Genomic DNA, 13,964 nt, shown 5'->3' on the forward strand with positions numbered 1-13,964 from the left:
ATCCCCACTTTGAGATACAGAAACTGAGGTGCAGAAGTTAATTTGGCTAAGGTTGTGGAGCTAATAGATGGTGGTGCTGGGTTTTAAGTGCATGTAGCCCATTGCTAGGGCCTACATTCCTCCACTGCCTTAAGAAGGGGCAAGTACTTCTCTCTACCCCACTTGTGTCTCCCGACTTGTGCATTTGGCCAGATTTTTGGTAGTCCTATCTCTGTTCAGCTGCCTGTATTGGATGTTGAATTTTTTTTCTTAAGTTGGCTCCACACCCAACATAGAGCGTAATGAGGGGCTTGAACTCATAACCCTAAGATCAAGACCTGAGCTGAGTTCAAGAGTTGGAACCTTAACCGACTGAGTCACTCAGGTACCCCTGGATATAGAATTCTTAAGAGGGGCAGAAGGCACAGTGCTATTATTATTCCTGTTGGTTACAGCCCTCATCCTCCTTCACCAGCCAGCTGAGGACTGAGACTCCTCTCCACACCTGGGCAGTTGGTTGCCACAGCAGCCATTTATCTTTGAAGGGCCAAGGAATTCGTTGGCTTCTAGATCTGAATCCTTGCTTTCAGGCCTGATCTTATTTGTGGTAGAGGTCTATAATGAGAAGTAACACATTCAGAATTTGTAGTGACAGAGCATTAAGATTTCCTTTTGAGCTTCTCAAGAGTTGATGGATAAAAGATGTTGCCTGCAATATAGTGTCACCTGGTCATGAGATTTGAAATCTAGAAGATCATTTAAACATGGAGAAGTATAGTTGAGCTGTTAGGCTAGATGAAAATTTCAGAGGTAAAAATACAGTGCTGGTGTTTCCAAGCTTGTCTGGGCCAGATACTCAGTGTGTTCATCTAGGCCACTAGCAGATGCTAGTCTCCATCTCTGGAAGGTGTGGTTAGTGTGCTGTCTGTCCTTGGCTTCTTTTTGGCATTTCCTGTTCCTTTCTTTCTTTATAGGATTTTTTCTTTTCCAATAGTTATGTGAAAGTTTCTCTGCTAGCATAGTGCTGTGATTTGTGCCAGTAGAAGGTTTACAAAGGCTTGCCAAGGTGAGAGTGTAGCTAGTCTTGCTGTTAGGCAGAGTGCATTCTCTTTTCTGTCTGCTCTCTGGCTTTATAGCTTTCCGTGGGCTGGCTAAGTGCTTGAACAAAGGACTGTGGGAAAGAACAGGACTAGAATCTTGGGAGGATGCAGTGGGAAATGTTGGTATAACCTTTTTAAAAAATGCTTATAAAACTAATTTGAATAGGGGCATCTAGGTAGCACAGTTGGTTAAGCGTCGGACTCTTGGTTTCGGTTCAGGTCAGTATCTCAGGGTCATGAGACAGAGCCCAGCATTGGGCTCCATGCTTAGCTTGGAGTCTATTTGAGTTTCTTTTATCCTCCCTCTGCCTCTCTCCCTGCCCCAATTCATGCTCTCTCTCTCTCTCTCTCTCTTGCTCTCTCTCCCAAATAAAAAAACACCTTATTTGAGTAATAGACAAATAGTTTCTTCTGTGTAAAATTCTAACGTTACAGATCTGTCCTTAACCTCATTTCCACCAAACTCAGGATCCTCTCCAAGAAAGGTATCCCTCTGACATTTTCTAGTCCATTTATAACATCAATTTCATGGGTTCTTTTGTCTTTAAAATAATTGGCATCATACTGTACATATTTTCCCTGTGCTTTTTCACAATTTTTTATTTTTTGGTAATATATCCATGTCAGTACTGATAATTTTGTCATTCTTTTATATGCATTCTATATACTGGCTATTTTGTTAAAAACTGTATTATGGAATACTTCAAATTTATGTAAAAGTAGAAAATCCCCATCCCCAGATCAAATACCAGATATTGTATAATTTCATACATATTTTATATGTATCTCTAATAGGTAAGGCCTTTAAAAAAACTTAATCACGAAACCTTTATCATGTAACAAAGTTAACAATAATCCCTTAATACTTAGTGTCTAGCCGGTGTTCAGATTTTCTGAATTGTCTGAAGTATGTCTTTTTGTAGTGACTTGCACAAATTAGGATCCAAACAAGGGCTACAGTGCACATTGTGTTTGTTTTGACATCTGCTAAATCTCTTTTAATTGATAGGGTCCTCCTTCAATCTCTTCTTCCTCCCTGCTGGTTGATATTCACTCATTCATATAAAAATCATCCACCCTTATAGACATTGTACATTCTGTATTTGGCTGGTTGTCCTTCCATCTTTTGTATTTCTTACAAACTGGTAGGTAGATGTAGGCTTGATTTTTCACATTCTATTTTTGGGAAGGTAGTTCCTAGTGATGCCGTGTATTTTCTACTGTATCGCATTAGGAAGTCCGATGTCTAATGCCTCTGTTTTTTTTTTATTTATATATATATATTTTTTAATTTTTATTTATTCATGATAGGCACACAGTGAGAGAGAGAGAGGCAGAGACACAGGCAGAGGGAGAAGCAGGCTCCATGCACCGGGAGCCTGACGTGGGATTCGATCCCGGGTCTCCAGGATCGCGCCCTGGGCCAAAGGCAGGCGCCAAACCGCTGCGCCACCCAGGGATCCCTGTTTTTTGATTTATCAGTGGGTTCATGAAGTATTAGCCTGATTCATGCATTATGATAGAGATCCCAACAGCCTTTCAGGTAATGATTTTATCAGGTATTGATCCTCATTGCCTATATCCAGTGGGTGTTGGTAAATGTTTAACTGGCTATTTGCCAATTTTTATGGTATAAACATCCCTACCACAGCCAACTTAATTCTTACTGATGTGTCACTAAATGTGGGGTTGGAACAGATGTATGCACTTGGTTCTTACAAGCATGATATGAGTTGTTTCCAGCAAATTACTGCGTAGATCCATGATTTCGTTGGTAGTTGCAAAATGGTGATAGTTTTATTTTTTTTAACGTTTATTAATTTGGGCCTCAGTTTATTTAACCATTTACCTATTGTTAGCCATTTTCCTTATGACTGTTAAAAAACATGTGAGCTAAAGAATGTCATAAAACAATACAATTCTTGGGGTGCCTGGGTGGCTCAGTTGGTTATGCTTCTGACTCCTGATTTCAGCTCAGGTGAGATTGAGCCCTGTGTTGGGTTCCATGCTAGGCGTGGAGCCTACTTAAGATTCTGTCTCTCCCTCTCCCTCTCCCCCTCCCCACTCCAGGCATGTACACATGCTCTCTAAAAAACAACAACAACAAATAAAATTCTCAGTATATGCGTTTGAGTTTAGAAAGTTATGTGAAAACTGAAATAGACTTCAGTAATGGTGACAAGCAGAAATACCTTATTGTTTAACCAATATTTATTGAATACTACTGTGTACTAGGTACTGTGGAGAATTCTAAGAGGAATATGGATATGGCCCCACATTCTGCCTATCAGTATTAAAGTTACATGTGAGAAGGATAATAAGTCTGGGTGGTTTCTAACTAGGCTGATCTGTAGGTAGATATATATTGGCGTGGTGGTACAGGCTGTTGAGCTAACCTTTGAGGGATGGATATAATTTTTGGAGCCAAATTCTGTTGATTTTTCTTTGATATCTGCCTTGGTTTACTTATTACCAGTTGCCTTGGGGACTACTTTAATAATCTCCAGTTTGGTTTGCTTGTTTCATTCTTTCCTTCATAGAGCAGCAGGATTAATTTTCTTAAGTTCAACTATGATGTCACCTTCCTACTTAAAACTTTTCAGGTCTTTTATGTAAACACCAAATTTCTTTGTCTTAACAGCTAGACCCAAAGCCATGAGAACACATGAATTCAGTAAGGGACAATCACCATGGCCTGGAATGCTCAGAGAGGTGTGTATTTCAGGAATAAGTAGAAACCGGAAGCCTAAAGTTTGTTTACTGATCAAAAAGAATGGAGACTAAAAGGGACGGAGTTCGCAAACTGTGTTCTTAGGAAGTCTTAGAATGGTTGATTGGAGTGGTAGAGTTAATCCAGATCGCAAAAGGTGGAGTGATTGAGAAACTTTAGTGTGGAGTAGTTGTCATCACAAACTCATTTTAAAGTGTTTCAGACTTAGATGTTGGTGTGACTAAATGTCAAATTTCAAGACACATATGTGCACACACACACACAAACACACGCGTGTCTTTAGCCAATCTAAGGAGTTTCATAATAAAATGATTAGGAGAAATGTACTCATGTCAATGTAACATGAGAAATGAAATTTGACCTTCACCAAGGTTAATTCTTTTTTTTTTAAAGATTAAAAAAAAATTTTTTTTTATTGATTTATGATAGTCACACACACACACACACACACACACAGAGAGGCAGAGACATAGGCAGAGGGAGAAGCAGGCTCCATGCACTGGGAGCCCAACGTGGGATTCGATCCCAGGTCTCCAGGATTGCGCCCTGGGCCAAAGGCAGGCGCCAAACCGCTGCGCCACCGAGGGATCCCTTAAAGATTTTATTTATTTATTCATGAGAGACATAGAGAGAGGCAGAGACCTAGGCAGAGACAGGAGCAGGCTTCCTGCAAGGAGCCTGATGTGGCACTCAATCCCAGGACCCGGGGATCATGACCCAAGCCCAAGGCAGATGCTCAACCACTGAGCCACCCAGTGCCCACCAAGGTTAATTCTCATGTGTTTTTGTTGATTAACTCTGCCTATTTCTCAATCTGGGACCTAGATAACCTGTGTCATATGTCCCATGGTACAAGAAGTTGCTGGAAAAAAATGGCAACTAAATTCTAGAATCATAGAGAGTCTGTTAGTGTTGAAAGAACTTCTGTGTCATCTTGGCCACCTCTCACGTATTATAGGCGATAAGACTGAGATCCAGAAAATGTAATTGCTTTGTTCTCCATCAGAATCCTCTTTGTTCAAGTCTTTGTTGCAGCAGATGTGGTGTCAGAGAAAGCAGTCTATATTAATTTAATTTGGGGGGGCATGCTTTACTATTCTTTTTTTTTTTTAAAGATTTTATTCATGAGAGAGAGAGAGAGAGAGAGGGAGAGAGAGAGGCAGACAGAGACACAGGCAGAGGGAGAAGCAGGCTCCATGCAGGGAGCCCGATGTGGGACTCTATCCTGAGTCCCCAGGATCACGCCCTGGGCTGAAGGTAGGCGCTCAACTGCTGAGCCACCCAGGGATCCCACTATTCTTCTATAGGTAATAATACATGTAAAGTTAAAAGTTATATTAAAGGGGCACCTGGGTGGTTCAGTCAGTTAAGGATTTGCCTTCGGCTCAGGTCATGATCCTTGGGTCCTGGGATTGAGCCCTGTGTTGGACTTCCTGCTGAGCGGGGAGTCTGCTTCTCCCTCTCCTTCTGCCACTCCTCCCTGCTTATTCTCTCTTTCTCAAATAAATAAAATCTTTTTAAAAAAGATATATTAAAAAATAGATATGGTGCCCAATATGCAAGAAACTAATATTATTTTTCTCTGCTTTCTTTTAGGTGATTTTCAATGTTGGGCCAATTTCCCTGTAGTTTTTTTTAGCGAGATAGGAAAGAAAGTTTTGCCTTCATAAGTACTTGGAGATCGTAGGAATTTATTTCTTTTTTTGATGATCAAAAATTGTTATTATCAAATTGTTATGTTAAATATATATAAAAAAGAAAAGGATTAGGATACTGAATCCCTGGCCTCAACAATAATCAACTAACTCTTTATGGCCTAATTTGTTTCATCTATGTTCTCTCTCCCATATGATTAATTATACTTTATCCTCTACCCTTAGCTTGAAAAAAAATATTGAGGTGTAATTTCCAGACCATAAAATTAATCTATTTTAAGTGTACAACTCAGTGGTTTTCAGTAAATTTATCAAATTATGCTGTCACCATAATCTAGTTTCAGAACCTTTTCAGCACTCCAATAGTATGCCTCATGCCTGTTTACAGTCAATCTCCATGCCCAGCCTCAGACAGCCAGTAATCTACCTCCTGTTTCTATAGATTTGCCTTTTCTGGACATTTCATATAAATGAAATCATACAATATGAGGTCTTTTGTGTCTGGCTTTCTATACTTGTTTGATGTTTTCAAGGTTCATCTAAGTTGTAGCATATACCGGTATTTCATTTTTTTATTGTGGAATAGTGTTCCCTTGTATGGACATACCACATTTTGCCTCTCCATTTTTCAGTTTGATGAACATCTGAATTTTTTATACTTTTTGCCTGTTAGAAATAATGTTACTATGAACACTTGCATGTGAGTCTTTGTGGGACATATGTTTTCATTTCTCTTGGCACAGGACCAAGGAGTGGCATTACTGGGTATATGGTAAATTTAAGAAACTGCCGAACTGTTTTCTAAAGTGTCCATACTATTTTACATTTCCACCAGGAATGTGCAAGGGTTACTGTTTCTTTCCATTTTCACCAACGCTTACTATTTTTTTTTTAATTATAGCTATCCCACTGGGTGTGAAGTGGTATTTCATTGTGGTTTTGTTTCCCTGATGGCTGATGATGTTGAGCATCTTTTCGTGTGCTTATTAATAATTCCTATATCGTTTTTTGGTGAAATGTCTACAGAAATCATTTGCCCATTTTTAAATTGGATGTTTGTTTTCTTTTTTGGGGGGAGGGGAGGTGTTTGTCTTCTTATTGTTGAGTTACATATTCCAGAGTTCTTCGTTTATTCTGGCTACAAGTCCTTTATCAGATGTGTAATTTGCAAATATTTTTTTTTGCATTCTGTGACTTGTCTTTCCATTTTCTCGATGGTATATTGTGAAGCAAAAGAGTTTTGCATTTTGATGAAGTATAGTTTATCAATTCTTTCCTGTTTAGATTGTGCTTTTGGTGTCCTATCTAAGGAATCTTTGCCTAATCAAATGTCTTGAAGCTTTTCTTTTCACTTCTAAAAATATTAGTGTTAACTCTTCTATTTGTATCTGTAATCCATTTTGATTTAATTTTTGTATGTAGTGTGAGCTAAGGGCCTAAATTCATTTCTTTGTATGTGGACATGCAGTTGTTTTAGTGCTACTTGTTGAAAAAAATACTCTCCTTTTCCTATTGAGTGGCCTTGGCACCTTTGTTGAAAATCACTTGAGTATAAATTGAAGGGTTTGTTTCTGGACTCTATTCTGTTTGTTGATCTATAGATCCTGATGGCAATACTACATTGAATATTTTTTAAAGCAAGGGAGTTATATGTAGTCTTGTGAAGAGGTAGTCATATGACTTAAACTAAATATTTGCTACAGTGGCACATTTTAAGGTAGTGTCTAGCATCTTATTCTTCAGAGTATGTGGCATGTAGCCTATTCAGAAGCATCATTGTAGTTCCTGGAAGTTGCAATACTTTTCTTACTTTCAGCCTTCTGACATGCTTATTTCCTGGACATACAGTAACACCTATCCAGCTGTTTATCCCCATCTCAGTGTCCTTTTCTGCTCTTTACCACTACCTATACTGTAGGTTCAAAACGTGATACTGATTGCTGCATCATAGTAGCCTTGGTGATGTCATTTTACTTCTCTAAGCCTTAATTTTCTCATCTGCAAAGTAGAAGAATTGAATTTGATCTCATTACTTTTCCAAACTCAGTCATTAATATTTTCCCTGGTGAACAATTCCAGGTCATGTGTAAGTTCCTTTCTTTTAACTGGTGAAAACTAATTGTTGTGTTTAACAGAGAATTGAACGACCTTGTATGTTTGGAGGGAAATGGGGCATTCTCAGGGAATTGAAACAGCCCCTGGCAAACATTTTATCAGATTCATAGGTGCAGATAACATATGAACCCATCACTGTGTGTAACTGGGTGATTAGGAGATAGACATAGGCTCACAAATACTTTTGTGATTAGTAAGGAAAGAAAGTACATTTTTCTATTACAAAGAAATAGCCGTTTTAATGAACTTGCCAAGAAGAAGAATGGTCTTCACTGATGAAATCCTTGAAGCTTTGCATATGGCTGACTCTCTACTTGATTGATACTTAAAAGTGCAGGTCCCACTGGCAGGCTTCTTTCAACATTTTCCATCCTTTAAGTGTTTTTTCCCCCCTTTGGCGTTTGAATGCTTTTATTTTCTTCATAAAATATTCCTAGTTTGGGGGGATGGGAGGCCTTTTCACAGCTGAAGTTATTCTAAGTTTCACTCCCCTGAAGAATTGGCTTTCTGTTCTTTGCAGCTTTCAGCTGCCACATCTGCTGCTTTATTTTCACTTAGTTATTTGGAACACGTTTTCATTAAATTATTGATTTGGGGCTCTGTAAAAATCTGAAGGAAATTAGTAAATAGACAGTAATATATATGGATAAAATTTTGACTGGAAATTCCTAAACATAATAAAATAAAAGGATAAAAAATTGGAGGTTAGAATGTTGGGTGAAGATACGAAGACCTGACATTCAGCAGATCAGTGCTAGAAAATGCACATCTTTCAATAAATTTAATAAACACTAGTAATTGTTACTGTGTCTCCTGAGTTTAGGATTAAATGGCAATTTCTTTCATGAACCTTTAAATCTAGTTTTCAGGATTTGGGTATCTATTATTTTTTTCCCTCATTACACGTATAAAAATTTTTGATTTGACAAAACCTTGCTGATACCTGGTATTCCACCTTATTTGAGACTTCAGGAATAAACCTGCAATTGCTTCACAAGTATGGTAGCTATTAATGTATACATCAAAAGTGTCCTTCTCCCCTCTTCTTTCCTTCTCTTCCCTTCCAGGAAAGCAGGTATTACTGTTAACAGGTATGTTGTCATCTTTTGCATGTGTACGTTAGATTATTCAGTCAAAGTATTTTTTTCAATTTCACTTTGCATGAAGATATACTTTCTCTTTATAAAACTGATTAGAGCATTCTGGATAAAATATTTGAATCTAATTTAAGATCATGAATGGACTGTAACTACTATAAGAGGAGATATTTACTAAATTCAGTTCTAGTTATTCACCCACTATGTGAATATACTACACACAAGGCAGTGTGTTTAGGTGCAATGGGAGATAAAAAGATGAATCAGACATAAGCTTGTAGAATGAAGCTAGATTAATATCACCTACTGTTAAAGGAAATGAACATGGAGTCATAAACACATAGAAGAGATTTTTCAACAGGAGCCAAATAAGGAAAGATGCATGAGCTAATACCATTTTTTTCCCCCAGAGTGGTAGCTAAGGGAAAACCCAAGGCTAGACTCTGCCTGCCTCCTTCTAGAACCTGTGTCTGTGAGTAGACGAGTCTTGAAATTTCTTCCTGAAACTCCAAATCTGGTGTGAAGCGAAATGAGTGCGTACTCTTAGTTTTACCTTTTCTTGACTGAGGGTCAGTGGACATGACTTCTGGAAAGAGAGGGAAAAAGCTGGCAGAATGAATAATCACAGCTGATGCCCTGATATGGTGGAGGGGAAGGCCCAGGGCTCCATGCTGAACTGAGGGAACAAACTGAAGTTTGGGAAGTATCTCCAAGACCATTGATGTACCTGAAGACTTGAGAGAATACACTCTGTTAGAGAATTGTTTATATCCTTTTGGCATTCATATTTCAAAATAGCATATTTGTAATAGCCTCTTGTTGACTTTTCAGTTTTAGTTATCATCTACTGCCTTTCCCTTCTAACACCTTTTTTTTTCTCTTTCACCTTCTCAGTACAATTAAAGTAAAATTTTGGTTAGGTCAGTATTTAGTGTTTATATTATTCTTATGGCCATGTAAGCCCATATAGTATATTATTTATTTTTCTTACTTATGCAGGTTTTTTTGGCCTTGGAGTGCATAATCAACTTGTTTCTTTTCAGTGTACTTGCCCCTGAAGCAACTGTAGACTTCCTCAATTTTCTAAAGGTCCTCTTATGAAATTCTGACTCAGGTATTAGTTTTATCTGTTTGAAGAAATGTAGAGTGATCGTCTTCTATGCGGGTACATAGTATTCATCATGGCATCTCCCTTCTCTGTCATCCAAGGATTCTCTTCTTCTTTCTCTCATATTGGAGTTCCTTTATCCTGTATCCATCCCATGCCTTGCTCTTTCTTGGTTTACTCTCTTGCTTTGGTAGAACACACCCTTGAGTAGCTTTTTTGGAAAGAGTGTGTAGAGCTCAATATGAGCCTCTGAATGTCTAACAATATCTTTAATTGAACCATCATGCAGGCTGCTCATCTGGGTGTTAAACCATCAGTTGGGAATCAGTTTTCTTTTCTTTCTTTTTTAAAGATATTTATTTATTTATTTATTTATTTATTTATTTATTTATTTATTTATTCATTCATTCATTCATTCATTCATTCATGAGAGACACACACACAGAGGCAGAGACAGGCAGAGGGAGAAGCAGGCTCCAGGACAGGAAGCCTGATGTGGGACTTGATCCTATGACCCTGGTGATCACAACTTGATGAGCCAAAGGCAGGCACCCAACCACTGAGCCACCCAGGTTCCCCGGAAATCAATTTTCTTTAGGATTTTCATTACACTGATCCAATGAATTCTAGCTTTCAGTAGTATATTAAAAGTCTAAAACCATTTGGACTTTGATCCTTTGGATGTGGCCTGCCCTCCTCTTCCACCCCCTGCTGGAAACTTGTAGAATCTTTTAACTCCAGTATTTTGAAATTTTGTATTCATGTGCCTTGCCATGGATCTGTTTTCTTTCATTGTCTTGGGTACTCAGTGGGCTCTCTCAATTTAGAAAGTCCTATTCTTTATTTCTTGGTAGTTTTCTTGGAGTGTGTGATTTTTTTCCTGATATTTTCTCTCTTTTTGTGGAACTTTTATTTGGATATTGGATTATTAGGATATTATTCCTACTTTCTTTAAGATCCCCTTAGATTGGGGTGCCTGGGTGGCACCGTCAGTTAAGTGTCCCACTCTTGGTTTTGGCTCAGGTCATGATCTCAGGATCATGGGATTAAGCCCTGTGTTGGGCTCCGTGCTCAGTGCTGAGTCTGCTTGGGACTCTCTCTTCTTCTCCCTCTGCCCCTCCCCTCTGTGCTTGCAAGTGTGCTGTGCTGTCTTAGATAAATAAATAAATATTAAAAAAAATCTCCTTAGATTATCTTTGAACCTTTGTATTAAGCTTTCCCTTTCTGCTATCATGTTTTTAATTTCTCGGTGCTCTTTTTTAATTATTTGTTCTGTTTTTCAGTAGCATTTCAGTATTTCATCTTTGCAAGTAATATCTCTTATCTCTTGCTGAGGACTTCCCTGAGAAAGTCTTTTCTCCTTTGAGAAATTTTATTCCTTACTCCCACCCCATTAGCTGTCTTAGTAAAATAAAGCTTCATGAGGGTAGAGCTTTTTTTCCTGTTTTTTTTTCACTGCTATTTTCCTAGCACCTCAAACAATGCCTGATACATAGTAGATGTTTAAATATTTCTGGAATAAACTGAACAGTCATTATGATGATACTAATATATGTTAAAAATAATCTATTATAGATCTAATCTGTCTCTTTGAGATTAACCTTTTTTTATTGCTCTTAGAAATTTTTCTGCAGATATCTGGTAATACTTTATCATCTGTTTCTATTTAAAAAGGGGGGTAAAAAGCTGATTGGAATATATAGATAAATGGATAGGACTTGGCATCTTGGGTTTCATGATTGATCTGATTTTATTATCTTGTTGGAGATATCTTGATATTGGTATCTAGTTCTTCATTCTTGGCCGGTCCAATTCCCTGGACTACTTCTTTTAATCTCTGGATACAAAAGTCTGAGAGCAGAGAGGGAGAGGATTGCAAGTCTCAACATCCAGAATGTATATATTTACTAGCTCCTCCTGTTTTCCGTATGGCCCCATACCTTCATCTGGACCTAGTGTCCTCCCTGGAGAAGAAGGATACTTTTAGCCTTTTGCTGGAGTGGGAAACATGGTGAAAATGTACAGAATGTGGGAGAAAAATCTCAGGATCTAACTGCTCCTAAAGGGCTTCAATTAGTCTTTTTTTTTTCTTTTAATATGAGAATGGATCGTGGTTCGGTAGTTCTTTCTTATGTTAGTTCAAACAGATACTTGTTGAATACTTACTATATTCTGAGTTCTGCAGGTGAAGTAGGGGTAGGGCATGGACACTATACACAGAGGGGACCACAGGAGCAGGGATCCTGAAGCCAAAAACTGCTTGAGGTGTAGCTGGAACCTGATCTTCAAGAGTGTTGTCAAGGTATGCCATTCTAAAGGATAGGTAACAGGATTCACTATTAGTTAATTTTCTTTACTTCTTGCTTTCTTCATTTTACTCCTACTTCCTACTTCTAGAGGAGTTTGATTTCATCAGTTCTTGAGAACTGGGGCTTCTGTGGTATACCTTGGTTACTGTCTGCTTTCTCTATTGCTCATTTAGCTATCAGCCACTCATCTTTTTTCCCAGTTCAAAATTTAAACAAGAAAATTGAAACATTTTTTTCCACTATTTGTCAATGAGGTAGGATTGAGATTAGTTGCAAATATTCAAGCTACCATCTAGGCTCAAAAGTCTTACTGTAGGACATTTAATGAAATTTGAGGACAGCAGACACTAGGAATCCTATACAGTATCAAGCCAAGCTTTTAATTTCAAGTGATCCCAGGTTGATAAGTACCTTTGGGTTTCTGGCAGATATAGTAGAGGAGGAACCCACTTTTCACACAGGGCCCAGAGTATTCCTACAGGTAAAGTTCCAAGGGATATGCATTCTTAGTCAAAGGTTGCCAAGCACTCTAGGAAATGGAACACAGTGAGAGGGAGCTAGCAGGAGCAACAAAAGAGTAGTAAATACAAAGCCCTCAGATTGTGGGATTATCAGACACAGACTGTTATATAAATACGTTTAATAAATTGAAAGAAAAGGAAATGGAGAAAATGGGTATATAGCCACGAAATTATAAAAATGAAAAAACCATTTTGGAAAAAGATCAAATAGAACTAGAAATGAAACACTTAGTCATTGAAATAAATTTAAGCCTGGGTTAACAGGACAGTTGAAGAGGGAATTGATTGATGGAATGGTAGATCTTAGAAAATTATCAAAAACAGGGATGCCTGGGTGGCTCAGCGGTTGAGCATCTTCCTTCAGCTCAGGGCGTGATCCTGAAGTCCCGGGATCGAGTCCCACGTCGGGCTCCCTGCATGGAGCCTGCTTCTCCCTCTGCCTGTGTCTCATGAATAACTAAATAAAATCTTTTATCTTTTTATAAAAAAAGAAAATTATCCCAAACATAGCACAGTTGAGACAAAGAACTCCAGAAGGAGAGATAAGAGAAAATGGCAGAATCAGAATTTCCCAGAGTAAACAGGATACCACATGGTTCAGAAAGTCCAGTGAAGTTCAGCAGATTATGAAAGAAAAAGAGGATGAAAAAATAGGCTGACTTGGTGTCAAGTTTGGTACTGCAGAGCACCACAAAGAGATTTAAACAGCAACCAGAGAGAAGACAAATTACCAAAACAACGATTCTGTAGCCACCTGACTCCTTGACAGCGGTAATGGAAGCCAGAAGACAGCAGAATGTTAGTTTTAATGTGCTATGAGAATATAGCTGTCCGTCTAGAATCTCTACCCAGTGAAATAATCTTTCAAGAATGAGGGTAAAGACTTTTCAGTCACAGAAACTGAATAAACTTGCTAATAACAGATTATCCATGAAGGAAATTCTAAAGGATAAACTTCAGACAGAAGCTAATATCATAAAAGAAATTGTAATGGAAATTAGGAAAAATTTAAAACCGAATGAGAACATATCAAAACCTGTGACAGCTGGGAGAACATTTGTAACATTAAACACTTACATTAGAAAAGAAGAAACGGGATCCCTGGGTGGCGCAGCGGTTTGGCGCCTGCCTTTGGCCCTGGGCGTGATCCTGGAGACCCGGGATCGAATCCCATATCAGGCTCCCGATGCATGGAGCCTGCTTCTCCCTCTGCCTGTGTCTCTGCCTCTCTCTCTCTCTCTCTCTGACTATCATAAGTAAATAAATAAAAATTAAAAAAAAGAAAAAAAAAAAAAAAAAAAAAAAGAAAAGAAGAAACGCTGGAAATTAATTAGCTAAGCAAATAATTC

At 38.2% G+C, this 13,964-nt stretch overlaps 1 protein-coding gene and 1 long non-coding RNA gene across 19 annotated transcripts in view; one reads left to right on the forward strand and one right to left on the reverse strand.

The window, feature by feature from the left end:
* Positions 1–12,596, reverse strand: part of LOC111094684 — a 48,687-nt gene extending 36,091 nt beyond the window's left edge. For 3 of the 5 annotated variants that reach the window (XR_005386168.1, XR_005386171.1, XR_005386167.1), the window contains exons 1-2: positions 12,506–12,596; positions 11,952–12,097 (exon numbers count right to left, since the gene is read on the reverse strand). This is a non-coding gene — a long non-coding RNA (uncharacterized LOC111094684). Of the gene's footprint in view, positions 1–11,409; positions 11,750–11,951; positions 12,098–12,505 lie in introns of those variants that run through there. The other 2 variants (XR_005386169.1, XR_005386170.1) reach the window with 2 other exon arrangements.
* Positions 1–13,964, forward strand: part of REPS2 (RALBP1 associated Eps domain containing 2) — a 231,657-nt gene that overhangs the window by 147,425 nt on the left and 70,268 nt on the right. The window lies entirely within an intron of this gene.

The sequence above is a fragment of the Canis lupus genome, chromosome X (genome assembly GCF_011100685.1).
Source record: "Canis lupus familiaris isolate Mischka breed German Shepherd chromosome X, alternate assembly UU_Cfam_GSD_1.0, whole genome shotgun sequence".
NCBI lineage: Eukaryota > Metazoa > Chordata > Mammalia > Carnivora > Canidae > Canis > Canis lupus.